Below are 7711 nucleotides of genomic sequence, written 5' to 3'. Positions count from 1 at the left end.
AACTTTGGCACACATGATATATTGCACAAACAAAGTTTGGTTCCAAAGGTTATATTTTTTTGAATTTTTAATTAATTTATAATGCCCTCTAGACTGACTGGTCAAAACATCGGTCTATACCTCAGGGGGTCATTGTAAAAAATTCTTTTTCCAAATTTTCTTTCATAGCCATGATTGCCACATGTGGGTCACCATGTTCAAGAAAGTTTGTGTGATTTGGAGGTGGTGGGAAAAATCACATTTTTTCAAAAACTGGCTTAAGTTAGACCAAATGGCCCCTACGGAATGCGGTCATTTTTTCAACCACCTCCAAATGACCTCAACTTTTGCACACATGATCTATTGCACAAACAAAGGTGGGTTCCAAAGGTTTTATATTTTTTGGAATTTTTTATTAATTTATAATGCCCTCTAGACTGACTGGTCAAAACATCGGTCTATACCTCAGGAGGGCATTGTAAAAAATTCTTTTTCCAAATTTTCTTTCATAGCCATGATTGGCACATGTGGATCACCATGTTGAAGAACGTTTGTGTGATTTGGAGGTGGTGGGAAAAATCACATTTTTTTCAAGAACATTTGGGTCACAATTTTTGAATTTTATGAAATGAAGGAATATGTGCTCAGTTATTGGAATATTTTATCATATGGTGGAGTATTTGCTATTTTTGCTTACTCAAATGAAGGAAAGATGGCATATGTGTCAACGAACAATTTCCACTTACTGCACTAAAAAACATTAATTTGCTTAACCCAAAGTTTTACATTTGGTCAATTTTGCTTATGGGCAGAGCATGTTGCACATGGCCACAGCCTAGGAATTTATTGCACCATTGCCACAGCATGTTCCACATGGCCGCAACATGGGAAGTGTTTGCAGCATGCCTGATCAGTGAAGCAACACTGATGCGGCATGTCTGATCATTGCAGCAGCTAAATTGAAGCAAATCATACATCTAAGGAACCATAATGGCAAATTTAAGGGACACAAATATAGATAGAAATATATACTACTGCCATAGATAGCAGCATCGACACAGCACACTTGCTGATGCAGACCACTACCATATTAGATATGATTCGACCGCACATCACAGTACTGCACTTAGATAAAGTTCATACTAAATTACCACCACAAGTTTCCACCATCAGAATACCACACAAAGTTCACCAAAAGGACTGAGCCTTCCTACATCATACGACAACGAGGGTCTAGGGCAACTACACGTCAGGGTTTCAGGACCTTGTGGAGGGCAGAATGCTGAGCCCTGATCTTGTAGTCATGAATGGCGATGGATGTAGCCCGACAATGCTCCATCAGATGCTCCAGCAACCCATACCTGGGCTTGGGCCTGCTGCAGTAGGGGCACCGGTACTTGTCAGACCTCCAGTTGTAGTACCTAGCAGCTCCTTGGGCCCTGATCTTCACCACCTCCTTCTCTTCAAAGGACTCGACATTCCCCTCGACCACATCATCTCCAGATTGATACTGCACACATTAATGACTGATATTAATACATTATGCATTCAAATACTATAAACATCTAACACTAAGTCAATGCACAAATAACATTTCAGCTAGGCCTTACCTCGTACGGCTCATCCTCATCACTGTCATAAGGGTAGTAGCCAGATGAGTCCCACTTCCTCTTCTGGCCAACAAGATCCTCCGTTTGCTATATTGTCAACCAAGCAAGTCATTTACAAGGAATATAATTGCACTTCAAATAATGTCATGCCAAACAAGTTGATTTTGCATAATGATGGAAAGCTCCTAACTATATTTCATACACTATATATGAAGCTATATACATACTAAACAATTAGCTTATGAAAATGCAAGTTCATTCATATGGACATAGAATTTTAGTTTTTGCTTTTGAACATGCATATGAAGGTATAAATGAATATCATTCCTCTCTTATTAACCCATGATATAGCAGTTTTTGACAGACAATGCAAATAGGACCTTTATATATAACTTCACAAACATGTCAGGTTTTCATTTCATTTGTAAATCTTAATAAATATTTAGTTCAGAGCAGTTCTCAATGATCACTCATAAGTTAGAATAAGTGAAATGGTGAAGCCTAACTCCTACATCTAATTAAAATACCTTAACTCCAGCATCTAATTAAAAAACACTAACTCCTAGATCCACTGGAACATTGAATCACAAAATTTACGTACATATATCATTGGATATAAATGAATCCACTACAAATAACACTAACTGATACATCTAATTAAAATATCATAACTCTTACTTCTACTACATCATTCAGTCACACCATTTAATTACATTTATCTCTGCCTATAAATGAATCCAATACAATAGAAACCTAACTAAACATCTAATTAAGAAACACTAACTAGTACATCTACTACATCATTCAATCACAGAATCTACATAACTGTCTATAAATGAATAATACAAATAACCCTAAACTAACCAACTAATTAAAAAAACACAACTACTACATCTACTGGATTATTCAATCATACATCCTACATATAACTGGCTATAAATGAATCCAATACAAGAAAACCCTAAGTAAACATCTAATTAAAAAACCCTAACTACTACATCTACTAGATGATTCAATCACAGATTCTGTATATATCTGTCTATAATTGAATCCAATACAAATAAACCTTAAAAACCATAACTACTACATCTACTGGATGTGATTCAATCACAAATTCTACTTATCAGTGGCTCTAATTGAATCCAGTACAAAAAATTCCCAACTAAACATGTAATTAAGAAACCCTAACTAGTACATCTACTGCATGTGATTCAATCACAGATACAACATATCTGTGGCTCTAATTGAATCCAATACAAAAAATCCCCAACTTAACATCTCATTAAAAAACCCTAACTACTTGATCTACTGGATGATTCAATCACACAATCGAAACTTAACCTTCACTATACATCAATCAAACATCTATAAACCCTAACTATCAGAAGGGGATGCAGCAACTAGCAACTACAAAAAACACTAACACCCAAAACTACTGCTTAACGGGGGTAACAGCAACGGAGGGGACTGCTAGCAAGGATTACCTGCAGGTCCACGTGCTCGTCGCCGGCCTCCGCAAGTCCATCAGACGGGCCGCTCGACGCCGTCACGCCAAGCACCGACACGGAGGAGTCCGCCACGGCCACCTTCTTCTCCTCCAGATCCGCCACCGCAGCGACCGATCCAGCGCGTGAGGATGCAGCAGCTCCTGCACCCGCGCCGCCGACGAGGGTCTGCACAGCATCTGCCATGGTCTCTGCGCCCGTCTTCTGCATATCTCCGCCCGCGACGGCGGCTTCGCGACGGCCTTGCTCCATCCGAGCCAGAAGCAAGCAGGAGAAGAGAGGGAGGCGGCGGTGGTGAGCGAGCAGGTGGGGTGGCCGGTGAGGGAGACGATGAGGCAGAGCAGTGAGGAGGGAGAGGGAGGCGATTTGGGGGAAATGGGGTGGGCGATGCGGCCGATGCCCGTTCCCCTCCTCTTATACTAGGGGGTTTTTTCTGGAAACTACCCACGAACACGTGCACGCGCACAACCGCGGGGAAACGCAACCACCAGCGTATAATACACGTACATGCCCAGCGTACAATATACCACGGGCCGGCGCGGGCTCATACAGGGCTCTACGACTGGTCTACGCGCGCTATACACCCACCTAAAATGACCATCGTGCCCCTCATTACGAACCGCCATCGACGCATCGGAGCAGAAGCGCTAAAACGGAGTATGTGCAGTGATACGGGTGCGGGTCATCCAACCATGTACCTCAAATATCTGCATATATTTCAAATGAAATTTGAACAAACAGGACGATTTCATACAAACCGAATGATTTTTACTTAACCAGATCAAATTCATTATATTGTTTGACATATTTCAACTAAACGAAAAGCGGATGACATTTTTAACCTACTCTAAAGCCGTGTAGGCGCTGTGTACTGTCTCCTGTTCTACGTCCTGTCTTCCATGTCCGGTCTACTCAACGGCCGTGAGTTCTGGAAAGTACAGATACACAAAAAAAAAGGCGTTGGACACTATATGGACACCTCCTACTCGTCGGAGTCTGTCGTGTGGACAATGGACGTTGATGGGTAGGCCATCATCCGCCGTTGATCTGATCTGGCAGGCCACCATCCGCGGTCGATCTCCATGAATAAGGTGTCTTTCTATGGAACAACGTTTCTCATCGTTCCGAAGCTGCCATCCTCACGGCGGATGACGTCTCTCTTCGTTCCGAAGCTGCCATCCTCGCAGGGCCGGTCCGGAGATTTTGGGGGCCCGGGGATGTGTGATTAAAAGTCATGTTTAATGTCATGCTTGAACTGTACAACTGCAGAAATATATTATTACAGGCACCAAAACAACATAAGACCGGAGGAATAGTCCTAAAAGAATTTCCATCCAAAATGCGGAGTTGGATTCACATTTTGAGGTCTTGGACTGACTAGGTAAGACTACTACAACAAATTGGAGTATCTGAGAATTTAGATAGATGAGCAAAATCCTTACGAGTGATGTAAAAATATTCCTTCGTAGCTTCAAAAATTAAATATCCTCATATCTTTAGAAAATATATCTGTGGTGCCGCGATAGTGCAAAGTTACTCCCACCTAGCGAGTTGTGCAAATGAATAAATGATTAAATTAAGAGTTAATTACCGGATTGTGCCATCACTGCTCAGCTCATATATAAACCAACCTCGTTCTTCCTTTGATATATTTGATGACATCTATACCTGTACCACCACATGAACATCAATGTTAAACTCCAGAACCAGAACGATTATAGTTGTAGACAGTGGAAGATGTCGACCACCCGGCAATACTCACCTCTAGACGACACACAACAAATCCGGTCCGCCGCTGATCTCCGGCGTACACGTCCCTTAAGATCCCGGCCTCCTCCTTGAGCATGCTCTCTTGATTCATCTGCCATAATCTGGGCACGAGGACGAGGAGCAAAGGCGGCGGCTGCTGCGTACATGATGGCGATGCATGCGTGGGTTTCTGATGGATCCCGCAAGTTGATGCGTGAGTTACGGCGATGTATCTGACCCTCCATCCCGCAAGCTGCTACTACTTGTGCGATGGGCCAGCCCCAGCGACTTTTTTTTAACTGCAGCCATGAAATTATATGCCTAATGCAAGGAAATACATACTTGGGGCCCCCTCCACCTTGGGGGCCCGAGGCGGCCGCCCCCCTCCCCCCTCCCCCCCTCAGGGCCGGCCCTGCATCCTCGCGGCGGATGTCATGGGCGCTATGCATGGACTGGTACAGCGCCCGCTACTTATTATGTCTGCTCAACGGCCCCACCACAAAATAGGGTGTGGGACACTATATGGACACCTTCGACTCGTCGGAGTCCGTCGTGTGGACAACAGATGTTGGTGGGCAGGCCTCATGGTCGTTGTGTCTGGAGTCGATCTCTGTGAATAAGGCATCTCTCTTTGGAACGGTGTTCTCTTCATTCCGAAGCTGCCATCCTTGTGGATGTCATGGGCAACGTGCATCTACTGGTACAACGCTTGATGCTCATTCAGAATGCCTAGATCCTCTGCGACATTTTGAGGGTCTGCGTTGAAAATTCCCTTACGTGCTCTTGCGTACGTACAATACTGTTCGTGCCAATGTTATAAACTTCTGTTTTTAGAAGAACTCGGATTTATTATAAGACTTCACCATAAGTACAAAGCATCACAAATTTAATAAAAATTATATTATGGTCCTTGGACCACTATCGCCAGAATGAGCCGCCTGCCGCCACATTGTTGTCATCGCTCTTATACCAGAGCCGACCTAATTTTGTCGATGAAAGTCGGAAACTCTTCATGCATGTGGCCCTAAGGGCCAACACTTCGGAGTCATAGTCGTTATCGTTGGACCCTTGAATCAATCTAAAGAATCCGACTTCAAATCTCGGGGTCGTGTATGCATGGCAAAAAACCTTAACCTCATTGTCTCGAGGAACTGGCAGAAATCTACGTCGGATCTGCGTTTAATCCATCCCGACGGACTAATTTGACGATGATCGGAGCACGAAAGACTAACTCAAAGAAGAAGAAAAACGCCGCCATTCATCCAAGGGCTGCCCTTGTGTGGGCTAAAACTAAACTATCTACTAGTCAGAGCCGAGGAATTAGGATTCCCCTCCCTACCACCAACCATCGAATCAGCGGGCAGACAGAAGGGAGCCGAATCCACAGGTTCATCGATGACGCTAGACGAGGGATAAACTTTACCCCAATCGCCTTGTGGGAGGGGAAAGAAAGACGAGTGATATTTTTAATATAGAATCAACATTATCTTACCTTCTGTTCGTGTCAGCATGTTTCGAGTTACTCTGTATTACGTGTACGTAATGGGCTATAGTAAATTACTTTTGAGTGTATGACACCTAAAAATACAGGCTGGAGAAAAAAGTTTAATTCCTATGCGCAGATTGTAGCCTCGGGAAACCTACCAGCCATTGCCTTTAAAAACCTAGGCAATAAATGAAAGTGCATGCAATTCATGTGTGGTTTTGGTAATTAATGACAATCTCTATGAACTAATGTTTTTCATTCAGATGTATTTTGACGGAGAGTTCTATAGGCAATTGATAACCACAAATGTAGGAGATCGCAATAGTCTTTGAAGAAAGTATTACAATCCAAAATTGTTGATTCGATACAAGAGGAGCCGAAAATACTTTCTCGAGAGAATTTATTAGTAGCAAAATCGATGTAGCGATTCTAACTGTGATTGCAGAGTAGCAGCAATACCCGGGGGTTGTCAAGAACAAAAGTAACTTAGAAAGAGTAACAAGTATGAAAACCATAGGCATGTGAGTGAATAATGGATGTTGCACCGATATAATCAATCATGTAATAGTTGCAACACAAGGTCACAACAAATTAATTCCAATTCATCAATAATATGTAGGCATGTATTCCACATGTAGTTGTGTGTGTTTGCGATAAGAACTTGCACAACATGTTTTGCTCTAATCTCCTTTTTAGCGGGATTCTAACAAAAAATAAGGGTAATTAACATACTACTTTAGAAAACACCGGAGCAAAGCATTGACAACCTATGAATACATGTAATCGTCAAACCCTAGACGTCCCCTTTGATACCATGATTATTGTCACTTCAATGTATCCAGTTCAAAACTATAACTAGTGCACACAACTTGCAGATATGATCAAAATACACACACACACAGTGCTGACGTGGATAGCTTGCATGTAGAGATAAATAAAGTAGTTGGGATGAACTTTCTAGGTATATAGGATATGCCAATTAAGTTAAGAAAAAGTCAGAATATGCGATTACATTCTGGATGCGAGCATTATCTATACCTAATAATAATAAAGGAACTATTGCTTCTAGTGGTGCGTAACGGAAATTGCCTCCAAAGTTGCAAAATATTACCCACTAATGCCACATATAAATGATAAAAAAACGTTTTACATAGGGGAATCCCCCACGCTAGTAAATTTGTGTTTGAAACAAGCTTATTGTAAAAGAGTGTGGAAACAAGCTTACTGCTATTGTGTACTTGTTCAGTTTTGGTACATACAAGACGGATATTATTTGGTTTCTGTCGGTGTCAAAACCGGCGGATCTCGGGTAGGGGGTCCCGAACTGTGCGTCTAGGCGGATGGTAACAGGAGACAAGGGACACGATGTTTTACCCAGGTTC

This window comes from Triticum dicoccoides, chromosome 6B (assembly GCF_002162155.2).
Source record: "Triticum dicoccoides isolate Atlit2015 ecotype Zavitan chromosome 6B, WEW_v2.0, whole genome shotgun sequence".
Taxonomy (NCBI): domain Eukaryota; kingdom Viridiplantae; phylum Streptophyta; class Magnoliopsida; order Poales; family Poaceae; genus Triticum; species Triticum dicoccoides.
The sequence above is the reverse complement of the archived record's forward strand: the minus strand, read 5'-3'. Positions refer to the sequence as shown.